General features: G+C 42.5%; 1 protein-coding gene and 1 long non-coding RNA gene across 4 annotated transcripts in view; one reads left to right on the forward strand and one right to left on the reverse strand.

Moving 5' to 3' along the window:
* pcxb (pyruvate carboxylase b) overlaps nt 1–13,551 on the reverse strand; it is a 381,625-nt gene that overhangs the window by 118,604 nt on the left and 249,470 nt on the right. The gene's annotated exons all lie outside the window — the stretch shown is intronic.
* LOC148154091 (uncharacterized) lies at nt 1,856–4,188 on the forward strand. Its single transcript, XR_015766232.1, has 2 exons — nt 1,856–2,177; nt 2,943–4,188. It is a non-coding gene; the product is annotated as an uncharacterized LOC148154091 (long non-coding RNA).

The raw sequence follows: 13,551 nt of genomic DNA on the forward strand, positions 1-13,551 counted from the left end.
ATGCTTTTGAAAGTTTTACAGTTTGTAGTCCTTTAAAGAGCTTTTTATTTTTGTGGATCAATGTGAATTCATACCAGACTTTTCTGCATTTACTAGACTTTAAAAGTTTTAAAAAGCTGGCAAGACAAATAATTTGCAACATTTACAGGAAGTTAGTGAAGATCTCATGAGGTAAATGGTAAATTTATTCAATTAGGAGGGTTTTTTTTCTGAATTCAAAGATCCTCAGTTCAACCGATGTTAGCTTAGTGAACTGACCACAATCTGAGGAAATAATTTACTTCATTTCAGACGTGTTTGACTTGTTCCCATGATAATACTGAACACATTAGTTTATTTTCATGCGTTTCAAACACTGAAACTGTTTCAAACAGTAAATACTTTTGCTTCAAAACTCCTTCAAGCACCAATGAGCCTGGAAGCCAAGCAAGTCAAATTCCTTTCTGATTCTGCTCTGTCAATAGAATAATGAAGACGACAACTATCCTCGAATTCTTCAACTTAGGATGCAACCAGGTGGTCCAACAGGACAAAAGCTTGTTGGCGACTGGATAAAGTATGTTACTGACGTGAAACTTGATAAAGGACATGCAGCTGAATATTAGCGGGGATGTATATTTATACCTGAGCCACAATTATGACCAGGTGTGAATAAAAATAATCCACGATAAACCTCTTATGCAGTAGATTCCTGGTATTCCAGGCAGTTAAAGACAAAAAAGTATCACTACTTTATCATCGCTGTTGGGGGTTCAGCCAATCAGCTCCAAAGAAAATAAATGGCACAACATGATTGGCTGCTTTGCAAACGTCAGCCAGTATCATGTCAGGCAGCATGGCACCGAGTGAATCCAAAGCTGAACTTTCTTTCAAATATTTTAAATACTCTTTAAAAAATCTCACAAATCTTCTGCCAATAATCAAGATTCCTCAAATACATGACTCTGCAAATAGGAAAGGGTCCACTGTACCTTTCTTCATGTTTTTTTTTTTTAATCAGTGAAGTTTTTTATTTTTAGCCGTTCATAATGTTCTGACCAAAACTGTAAATCTGCCTGTTGAGTCTTTAGATGTTTCATCTTTATAATTTTTTTGTCTAAAACCATGAAAAGTTGTCATGTAAAATGCTTAAATGCACGCTGAAGCTTGTAATTAATGTAAATCCAACCTGTTTCTGCAGTGAAAACTCGACATTTTTCCTTCTTTGTGTCACTTTTACAGTCTTGCATCGTTTCTGTGTCTCACACGACGCCGAGCTCCAATCTCACGTTAAAGGAAAAATGTTAATCTTGTTTTCCGCAAACACGTCTTAATTTTGACATTTATTAATCAAAAGCAAAAAAAAAAATGATTGTAATTGTAGAATAAATTATCCCAGTAATGTGATTTGCTCCTCTGCTGCGCAGTCTGTTACTCGGAGCTTCATTTTCTCCTCCTCTGTGTCCAGTTCTTCCTCTCACCTAATCTCTCCTCTTCTTCATGATTCTCTCTCTTTTCTTGCACCCTCCCCTCCCTCCCCTCCCTCCATCGCCTCGTCCCAGCATCCCTCATCCTCCTCATCTTCATGCCTCCCTCTCTTGTGCATTCCTTCAGCTTGGTGCGGCGGAGACGGATCACAAATGCCTTTTTCTGCTCCGACTTGGGAATGACGCTCTTCTTCACCACATGAGGATGAAGTCAATCAACAATACGAAGGAAAAACCAAGAGGACAGGAAGACGGATGAAATTATAATGAGGAAGAGTAGGATGAAGTTTTGAAAAAAAAAAACCTGGAGAGAGAGAGACAGAGAGAGCGGAGGTTTGTGATTCGCCTGCGTCCCTGTTATTCTCTCTCTCCGTTCTTCGTCCCTCCTTCATTCAGTACCTGTTCAGTGGGATTAACATGACTTAAAATTCAATCAGCCCACAGCCTGACGGAAGAGCGTCAGTGCAGGCAGACAGAGCGCTGCTGCAGCTGTCGAGACCGACTGAGGGGAGAGAGCAGCGAGGAGGAGGAGGAGGAGGGGTGTTGGGATAGACAGAGAGAGATAGAGAGAGGGAAAAACCGAAGGAGAGGGGGGAGAGAGAGAGAGAGAGAGATGGGTGTTTTTCTGCGGAGCTGAGATAGAGCGAGAGCCACGGAGACGGAGAGATGTGACTGCTCCAGGAGTCGCGGTGGAATGATCCGGAAAACAAGGTTAGTAATTCCACCTTTTCATCACAGAACGCCGGGCAGAGCCTGTCGGACGGGGACAGAGGGACGATGCTATCGCTTAAATAGCTAAATTGGAATTGCCAAGGAGGAAAGTAAGCAAGCGGGGAAACAAATGCATCCCAGATTCCTCAGTTTGGAGCAGAGAAACCGCACGGATGTAACACACTTTGCACAGACGAGATTTTTTTTAACAGAGTTGGCTTTTGGAGATTGATTGACAGGCAAACAGAGAGGGGGGGAGGGTGTGGGGGAGTTTTGAACTGTCTGATATTCATGAAGCTGATCAATAGCTCAGTTGTTTCATTAAGCTGTGTGAGTCCGTGTGTGTCTGCGTGTGAGTGTGTGTGCTGACAGAGAGGAAGAGGCAGAGTGTGTGCAAGAGTATCACTGCATGACTACTTACTGAATGTGGTGGCAGCGACTGTGGAGGTGTGTGAAAGTGCTGCACGACCACGCGTGTGCGTGCACGAGTGCATTTGTGCAGCAATAAGCCAATGCAGCCCGCTGAGGAGCGTTAAGAGGGTCTCGCAGCTATTGATTGTTTCTGACAGACAGGTGAAAGGGAGTGAGAGGAAGGAGAGGCGAGGAAGAGGAGGAGGTGTGACGGGGGTTAGGGAGGGTGAGGTTGAGTTGCATCCTTTGGGATGAGAGAGGGGAGATGGACAGGAGGGGGAAGTTAGGGTGAAAGATGCTACTGCACGTCTCGCGTTCAGCATTTTCACACTGTCCACGCGTCTTTTGTTTCAGATTTCTAACAATACGTCCGTCTCGACAATCCCGCTTCACTCAATTTCCACCCAAGGTCACGAGGAACGACTAATTCAGAGTCGGAGAGTAAATGTGCATCACGCCGAGCGGGCAGGGAATCAGAGCTGGAAGTGGAGGGGATGAAAGATAAAAGACGAAGAATGAACAGGAATGAAAACCAGGAGGGAAGGAGCAAAGTTGAGCACGGCCAGGAGGAAATCGCATCAAGACGCCACAAATCGGATTTTTAGCAAAGTGGATTCTTGGATCTCTCTTCACATTTTTGGAATACGGCGTCGGGATCGAGCAAGCCAATCGGGATTTTCCAGGTTTTTCTCAGTCTATAAAAGCCTAAGCGGATATCGTGGGATTGGGATTTCTTCAACTCTCTGGTATCAAGAGGTTGACCTACATCAGCCTTTTCCCTTTTTGCTGTGCGGAGGAGTGAGTGGGACAGGTTTCACCAGTAAAAACACAACCCACCCAGCCCTGGGCTGGCCTCGTATCAGCACAAACACCTGAGGCGAGATCTGCGCTCAACACCGACACACATCCTCATCCACACACACAAAACACACAGACCTAAACCTGGATAATATGTGGAGCTGATTTGGATTACAGAGGCGCACAGACGGAAAAGGTAACGTCAACGGAGCGTCACACACACACAACCTGAAAAAAAGATTCATGCTCTTACACATTTTGTTTTGGATTTCATAACATTGACCAACATAACATGGTAAATAATTGTGAAATGGAAGAAAAAAGTATAAATCAAATAACTCTGGCATGCACTTGTGTCCAGCTCCATTTACTCTGATGACCCTAAATAAAATCTAGTGGAAAAACGTAACATCAGAAGTCTCCTTATTAAGAAATAGTCATATAATGTGTAATTTAATCTCAGTATGCAAACATCAGATGTTTGTTAGAGAACATTTGGAAACAAACAGCATCATGTAGACCAAGGAACTGGTCTACATGAAGGTTTAGATTATAAAGTCCACTTCTCAATCAGAAAACAAGATGTGAAGTCGCATTCATGGCATGAGAACTGGAGAACATTGATTGGGAATGCAGGCAAGAGGCAGTGGAGGAGGTGCAGAGAGCCACAGCTCAGGTGGGAGAATCGGTTGACATGACAACTTCAAGGCTAGACTCTCGCAGCTGGGGAACGTGACCCAAATACGGCTTTTTCACCTGCCTGAACAGCACAACGTAAAAAATAAAAACATGTGGTACTAAATCAGACAAGTGTGCAATTGTTTTCAAGAGCCTGCAGTCAAGTTGCATTTGATCCGCCTTGTGTCGTTGGACATAAGTGTGCTCCAGGAGGAGAAGCAGTAAATCTGTACATAAACAATGGTTGAAGCTTTCTTCTTTTTATTAGCTTCCTTCGTCTTGTGATAATCCTGTCGGCTTCCATTGCTCAACAATCAACTTCTTCTGTACAAGCGGGTCGCTTTGGGATCGTAAACTATCCACACATAAGTCTGACTGAACTGATAGTATGAACGATCAAGTACAAAAAAGAAAAGGAAATCAGAAATGAGCATCAAGACCTGCAGTGTGAATGCAGGTCTTGATGGAAATCGGAAGGGGGCCATTTTGGGCATTATGTAAAACACAATTATGTGTTTCACATGTCCCTGTGGTGAAACTTGGTAGTGGCAGCATCATGCTGTTTTGACTGCCAATAGAAAACGATTCTAAACAGGCGGCCAAAGCGACAATGGCTTGAATTAGTCGTGTATTAGGACAGCCTAGTCAAATCCAGACTTAAATCCAAGCAAGAATCTCAGACAACACTTGGAGATTGAGGTTCTCGGTTGCTTTTTGTCCAATCTGACAGAACTGAGCAGTTTCAGTCTCCAGATGAGCAAAGCTGGTAGTAACACACCATAAACACACACTCGGCTGCAACTGCAGCCATGGGAGGTCGTCACTGTGCATCGCCGTCTTTCCCCTTCACATTTACGTACTGCTTTGTTTATAAAATCCTAATAAAACACATTCTAGTTCATGGTGCCAAAGTCTAGGGGTGTGCACACTTCTGCCAGGCCCTGCAGAAAGACTGAGCACATGTTGGTCCAGCAGATTCAAATCCATATCTGCATGGTTAGTCCTTGTGTGCTGAATCATTAAGTGCATGAATGTGGTGGGCACAGTGGCAGGGGAACCGCTCCGTCTCTCGCACAAACACACTCAGGGACTGTGAATAATGAACAGATGTGCATTTGTAGCAGAAGCATAGGAGGCAAACGGAGTGCATGCAGACTGAAGGACGCAGTTTCAAATCTCACATATGGCACAGATGACTGTAAGCTTTCATCACTCCGCCGCGGCTCTGACACCCCTCTTTCTTACCCCACGCCACGCTAACACTCAGCTGTGTGTCAGCCAGCTGTCCTGTATCGGATTACTCAATAGGCGCGCCTCAGAGTGGCTTTCATCACCTAGGCCTTTATGTAATCTCACCTGGCGCCTTGCATGTATGAAGGCAGCATGGAGGGATGCGGGGCAGAGGACCGTTTGTTGTCCCTTCATTTGAGGCTCTTTACGTAAGCCGCGTCTGCTCACAAACACAAGCAGATTTGGCACACTGACACATGAGATCAGGCTGACTGGATCGGGAGGAGGATAAGCGGGCGATGAGAAAGAAACAGATAGGGAGGAGGGGGGCGGGTTGACATGGGAGTGAGGGTTAAGATTGGGTTGATGAAAGGATGGCAGGGGAGGAGTGAGATTTAGTGAATGAGATGCAATTTAATGGAAGAAACAGAGGGAAAAAGGGAAGATTAGGACAAGAGGAGTAGACGGGATGAAAAGCTATCGCCAAGGGATGGATGGCAACAGATCTGGGTGGCTTCAGAGGAAAAACAAACGTAAATAGGCTTTAATGTAAAAATAAAGCTTAAAGGGATAAAATAAAGGACAAACTGAGGTCTGTCCATCACGCCATTGGATAGATTTAGTTCTAGATGAGCTCAAAGTCTGTTAGAAACCACCAACACAGTTAGAAACCAACAACAACAGTTAGAAACCAACAACAACAGTTAGAAACCAACAACAACAGTTAGAAACCAACAACAACAGTTAGAAACCAACAACAGTTAGAAACCAACAACAACAGTTAGAAACCAACAACAACAGTTAGAAACCAACAACAACAGTTAGAAACCAACAACAACAGTTAGAAACCAACAACAGTTAGAAACCAACAACAACAGTTAGAAACCAACAACAACAGTTAGAAACCAACAACAGTTAGAAACCAACAACAACAGTTAGAAACCAACAACAACAGTTAGAAACCAACAACAGTTAGAAACCAACAACAACAGTTAGAAACCAACAACAACAGTTAGAAACCAACAACAGTTAGAAACCAACAACAACAGTTAGAAACCAACAACAACAGTTAGAAACCACCAACACAGTTAGAAACCAACAACAACAGTTAGAAACCAACAACAACAGTTAGAAACCAACAACAGTTAGAAACCAACAACAACAGTTAGAAACCAACAACAACAGTTAGAAACCAACAACAGTTAGAAACCAACAACAACAGTTAGAAACCAACAACAACAGTTAGAAACCAACAACAACAGTTAGAAACCAACAACAACAGTTAGAAACCAACAACAACAGTTAGAAACCAACAACAACAGTTAGAAACCAACAACAACAGTTAGAAACCAACAACAACAGTTAGAAACCAACAACAACAGTTAGAAACCAACAACAACAGTTAGAAACCAACAACAACAGTTAGAAACCAACAACAACAGTTAGAAACCAACAACAGTTAGAAACCAACAACAACAGTTAGAAACCAACAACAGTTAGAAACCAACAACAACAGTTAGAAACCAACAACAACAGTCTCAGGTTATTAGGAACCAACAGTATGAGGCAGAGAACGTCTGAGCGTTAACTGATAGAAATTGTCTGGAAGGATGGATTGGTGGATGGATGGAGGGTCGAATGGATGGATGTATGATAAATGAATGGATGGATGTATGATAAATGGATGGATGGATGTAGGAATGGATGGATGGATGGCAGGACGGATGGATGGACGGTAGGACAGCTTGATGGACGGTAGGACAGCTTGATGGACGGTAGGACAACTTGATGGATGGCCATTACAAAAATCAAAAGACAGATGAATACAGGATGAAGGGCAGCAGGATGGATGGAGTTTTCTTTCTCATATTTGTCCAGACCTGGTAAATATGCTCCATCTTTCTCATCACTTAGAAACCCAGAACCATTCACTCCATCTGACTCTTGCTTCAAACCCGAGTCTCTGCAGAAGGACTAGCTGAATCTTTTGAAGTGTGACAAAGAGGCCCCTTTGATTTCCGTTTACCCAAATCATAATCTTAAAACTGCTCTGTGCTCCTGTGCTAATGAGAGCAGCAAGAAAAGAGAGCAGCAGAGAGACTCCTCTGGTTGAAACAGTAAAATAAAAGCTCCATAAAAGAACCATTCCCTCAATTATGTTGCAGATACACCGTGTGGCTCGTTGTTACCAGGGGTGCCCGCCTTTCATGGGCTACAGTTGGGGGAGAGCAGCAGATGGGGTGCACACTGTGCAAAGCAGGAGGCCTGCCAACAGGAACAGACTGGAAAGTAAAAGGGGAGATGGGCGAAGAAGCAGACCTTATGGGGATAGACAGGATCTGCTGGAGAAAAGACTAAGACAAAACCTGCAATTTCTTTTAGCCTGCAAAGTAAAAAGTTTGGGTCCCTGCCACAGGAAATTGAGGCCAATATTCTGCAGATTCATAAACCCCTCTAGCTCAGAACGCTTCCCACTCTCATGCACAATGCTTCACAGCACATTAGGAAGCCTAATTATTGTTAATTTATGACTAAAAAGCGAAAAAGAAAGGAGGGACAGTCTGATTAAGCGATCAAAAAAGTGTGGCTGAGCACGATGGCAGCGGACATTCGTGGATAATTACACAAAACCGACTATGGCAGACGGGTGATTAGATGTCGGGGATGATGGACGAGGGTTGTGAAGTGTCAGACACCTTCATGAGTTAAGCAGCTTTCAATCAAGGAGGGAAATGGAGGATATTTGAAGCAATGATATGGGGATCCCTGGCTGGAAGCAAATGGTGGGATGAGAAGGGGCTGGACTCTTGATGGCCGCATTTAAAGACAACAAGAAGGGGAAACAAAGGATGGGAAAGGTCAAAAGAAAAAGACAAGACTGGAGATGACACCTTCGTGGAGGAATGACAGATGGAAGAAAGGGAACAGAGGAAGTGTAGTGATAGTACAGCAAATGAGAGAAGATGGCGACATGGATCAATGTTAAATGATAAGTTGAACCTTAAAATCCATCTGGAATGAGTGAAGGCATGGCAGAAAACAAAGGACAAGGCCAAAGATTAAAGGAACTGGAAGGGGCAACCAGGAAGCTCCCTGTAAACGGCAGGAAGCAACTAGGATGTGTGTTATCAGAAAGCAAGGGAAAAAAGGATGAGTAATTAAACTGTTGACAGACTGTTTATGCACAGCGGGCGCTTGATGAGCAGAACAAACCGTAACTACGCAACCGCTGGAGACAGACGGCAGATTGGTTTTAGGGCGGAAGGAGACGTATGGGAGTGAAGAGAAATGGGAGGAGAGCCAAGTGTGAAAGTGAGAGCGAAGCAGCAGGGGGTGTTAGAGGAAGGAAGAGTGGCACAAGAGGAGACAATGGGATGGAGGACAACAGGGGGCAGAAAAAGACATCTGTTATATCTGGAGATTTCTGAAAAGTCCAGATTAGCAAGAGAATCCCTCCTACATGGCTGACCAGAATGCAGGTCAGTTAAAACCTTAAAATAAGAGAAAACTTGAGTGACTTCATTCAGTCTTCTTCAGAATGAAAAACTGAGCTGAATGACTTCAAAAACTCAAGAGAGACTTGATTCTTTTGAGGACCTGTTCTCTAAAAGCTCGTAAAATAACGAGGTCTTCTCCTCTAAGGATGTAAAACTTAAATTTGATTTGTCCTCTGAAAGATCAGAAACTTGGCTCTTCAAAGACTAGATTCCTAACTCAGGCATTTAAGGTCTATAAAATAGACTTTATGCTACTTTTAAATACTCAAAACCTGGATCTGTCTCAATGTTGAGACAATAAAATTTACTTGACCCCCCAAGAGAAACTCCAGACACTTTGTAAAGACTTGAACTTGATTCAGACTCGTCTGTTAAAGCTAAAATCTTGACTTGGACTCACCCTTTGAATGGGGAGTCTGAGTCAAGTTTTTAGAAACTGGAAACTTGACTCCAACTTGATCTTTAAAAGATCTGGAGAAACATGAGCTCAATACTTGGATCAATGTCAACATTTAAAGACTCAAAACACATCTGACTCAAAGACAGACTTCATAAAGGTCTAAAACTTGATTCAGACTCACGTTTTAAAGACAAAGCGTGACTCAGACTCGCCCTTTAATGACTAGTATATCGACTAAGACTCGCCCTTTAAAAAACTTGAGTGAGACTTGAGAGACGTGACTTTTAAAGGCAAAACTTGACTCAGGCTCACATGAAACACCCAAGAGACGCGACAAGATGTCCCAGATAATTGGCAGCACAAAAACTGACACCTAAACAAAGGAGGGGAGAGTTAATAGCCAAGCGTAAGGAGCCAAATGTAAAGTCATATGCATGTAAATCCTGCACCATACGTCTGGAAGCACATGTGTTCTCCTGCATTATCAGCGTCAACAGATGTGGGCTGAAGATGCTCCAGTGAATCACGGCGCTGAATGCAGCGTGGGTGACGACTGTCGGAGCAAACCAGCTTGTACTTCGTTTGCCACACTTACAGTCTGAGTCTCCGTGTTTTCTGCTTGCATCAGCAATGCTCAGCATTTGCATTTTGACGTGCAAAAGTCAACAAGCCCACGGGAAGCAAACAACACCGGGGGCTGGATGAACCGCCGCATTGTTTCGCCGTTATTATTGTCACAAATCAAGGAGAGAGCAGCAAGAAAGTGCTTTGTGTCGAGTTGCAGTAAAACTTGTGATTCATTACAGTGGAGGACGGCCTCCGATCAAACGCGCGCGACGCTAACAAGCCTCAGCCGAGAAATCATTTAGCATGTTCTCGATACAGGCGCCACAGGCATCCATTTTCCTCAAAGGATGTTTGTGTTATTCCCAGCTCTTATCTCTGATGTTCTGTGTCTCTATACACCCCTTTGTTTCACAGGGGGATGAAAGCAAATGGATGAGAGCAATATAGGGGGAAAAAAGCAAGAAAAAAGAAGAAAAGCATTAATGAAAGGAGGTATATGTGCACAAGTGCCCATCTGTAGCATCAATCAATACATCCATCACTATGATTCAAAGGCCTGGCTGGTATGTCATTGACCTACTGTGCTAGATGCAGACTGCTGATTGGGTGTTTGTTCTCATGCTCAGGACTTCCCCTCAGAAAGCCAGGATCCCTGCTGAATCATCAACCTGCGCCTACATACACAAGCGAGGCTGTTGTCAAACGGCGTCCTATTGCGTAAGCCAATCAGGGTCCAATATGATGGGCGCCGCAGGGTTTCTGAACAGGAGGAAAATGTTGCGCAGAGGTGGCCAGTTTGAGTGTTGCCTCTCGACTCGTGTTTGTTGTTTTTGTCCTCGCCTTGGCCAATGCAAACATTCACAGGTGCACACGAGAAACACATCAACAATCACCCGCTGAAAAGGTGGCAGCAAAAGCTGTTAGGAAAGAGTGAGAAGTGACTAGATAGATTTCAGCGCTAAGATAAAGAAGAGAAAACTGAAAATGAAGAAAGAAATTAGAAAAAGTACCAGATTATTTTCCAGTAACGTTTTCTGCTTTGCGTCTCGTCCACTAATGCAGACTGAAAACATTTCCCAAAGTTTAGCATCTTGTTAGTTTCCACTGGTTTTGCAACTTTCATTTTCCTCAAAATGCCACTAAAAGCTCCAGTATTGACAGATGTTAAAACAAATCTACAGTTGTTTGCTCGGTTTTGGCAATGTGAACATTATAACTTAGAAAATGGGATTTATGCAGAATTACCATCTGGATAGATGAGTTTTCATCCCAATCAGAGAAAAACACCAAGCTAGTGTAGATGAGGCCTTCATGTTTGTGCTGCAGAAATACAGCAGAAGAAAGTGTATTTAAAGTTGGTCTATGTGCAGATTTTAATACTTTTGAACTCTCAGGAGCTTCTTTGGTTGCATCTGGTATGTGGAAGGAGCAAACAACCTCAGGAAGACATCAGAAAAAAAGACTGAAGGATTGATTCATTGTTGTAATCAGATCCAACTGAGAACCATTTTCTTTTTTTTCCCCAGATATGGCTGCATGTCAGACAGAAAAATCCTCATTAAAATTAAACGGTCTTTAAGTCTGATGTATTTTCTTTATCTTGAGGAATTCCTTTGCAAACACATAAGAATCATCTTCGGATAAAATGTATTAAATACATTCTTTGTAGTTTTATATTCAATTACACTTTAATTGCAGCTCAAACAAAGCTGATCTTCAATGGAAAGAGGCTTTTGAGCACCAATATTCACAATGAAGCAAAAACAACAAAAAACCTCGCTGATAATCACAGCTCTGAACTTCTAGGGATGCCACAGATTTGAAAATATCCGATAATGCCCTGTCAGTTTGGTGTGCACATGTACCAGACAAATACAGCCTTGTTTTATACCTGAACAAATTAAATATCCAGTCCGTTAAATAGTGGTCAATTTGTTTCGCTTGATTGGAAAAAAACTAAAACTGGGATTTTCATGTACCCGCACATCTACACAACACAGTAAATCCACTGCTGCGGATATTAATGTTGCACCACTACTGAATCAAATAATCATTTGTCTACAATTTCCTTGCTGTGCAATCTTTGAACTGCAGTAAAAATGCAGGTTTGAGCTGATTTGAATGGAGAAAAACACCCTCCTCTGATGGCTCGAGCGGCTGTTCAACCATCATCCTAATTGTAGCACACAATGAGTGAGACTACTTGAAATCTGAAAAAGTGAACATTCATCTGTAATAAACTACATATTTCAAACTAATGGCTGACTCATGTTCACTCGAAGCCCTAGAAAATGCCACAAGTATGCAGATGGCAATTCTGAACAGCATTCAATCAACTTGTTCCATACAGTTTTAGCTGATAACGGCTTTATTCTGGGGAGTTAAAGTCAATATATCTGGATCTCGGCTGCATCAGCTCAGATGTTAAAGTCTAAGGCAAAAATATATGTAAATGACAGCAGTAACGGCAAAAAAATAGTTTAACAAAATAAGGCTTACACACATCGAAATGACAATCTCTGCAGACACGATGCAAATTCAAAATTAATCCCCCCTCCCTCTTTCCATTTCACAAAATACGGCGTCTTCATTAAGAGATGAGCATGTGGCAATAACGAAGACTGTCAGCAATTAATTACAGCCTTTTATTGGCTCCCATCTTAAACCACTGTGCAATTTAATCAGATACAACTATGAGAATGCCATCTGGAGTGAGGAATAAACAAAGCCCAACATTGCTGAGAAGCCTCTCAATTTGACAGCCATCAACCAATGAAAAATGACTCCACTACAAGGAGAAAAGGAGGAATCCAGGGTGCAGCAGTGTGACTGAGCCGTTTAACACTCTGGTCTGCCGTTTTCTCTCCTGAATGGAGGGGGAAACTGCGTATACTGGTCAAACTTTACGCCATTATGTGCTGTAGTATCACATTCATTAGTAATTTCTGTTAAGGATCAACACAAAGGATGATGCATGGTTTCAGTATGAATGATTAGCTGCGTTTCCATTGCAAATGTGCACAAATCTTAGTCGATATTTTACTAATGTCAAAAAAACACAATTTTGCAATTGCAGTGTTTCCATTAAAGAAGAAATGAATTGATTGCATGACTTCTGTGATGTGAAAAACGTGTTTCCATTGCAGTTTTGCTAAACGCATCTATTTTGATATGGCCAAAAAGCCTCCTCATCCTAGATTAATAAATGATCAAAATACAAGTTTATTTGAAGTTGCCATGTTTGCATTCTGCAAATTTAATTTTGTAGTTTCAATCTCAGCAGAGTGGTGCGTTTTGGACACATTTCTACCAGTTTTCCACATTTAGAGACATTTTTGCCAACTATCCTTTGTAAAATATTTCAAGCTCAGTCAGATTGGATGAAAAGCTTCTAACACTAAAATCCTCAATCGTATTCTGACCTGGACTTTGACTGGACCAGTTTGCTTTAAACTACTGTGGCTCTGGCTGCATGTTTAGGGTCGACGTTCTGGTTTAGTTTAAACTAATAAGTCTCTAACATGTCTCCGTTCAGGATTGTCCTCCATTTTCCGTAAAGACAAAAAAAAAAACATTCCAATCAGTCTTTCGACGATCATGACACGCTCCCACTCGGTTTTCCCCCGTGTTACTAAAAAAAGACAGTCACAGTCACCACAGCTGCCAATTCAATTTACCTCCCGGAAAATAGGATCCCCAAAGCTTTGCAGCTTGTGTTCGCTCTCTTCCAACGGGGGGAAAATTACAGCGACTCATGAAGGGCGGAGTATTGGCTGCCACCCTCATGGAGGTG

Source organism: Poecilia mexicana, unplaced genomic scaffold (genome assembly GCF_051168715.1).
Source record: "Poecilia mexicana isolate PSO_F unplaced genomic scaffold, ASM5116871v1 scaffold_18, whole genome shotgun sequence".
Classification (NCBI taxonomy): domain Eukaryota; kingdom Metazoa; phylum Chordata; class Actinopteri; order Cyprinodontiformes; family Poeciliidae; genus Poecilia; species Poecilia mexicana.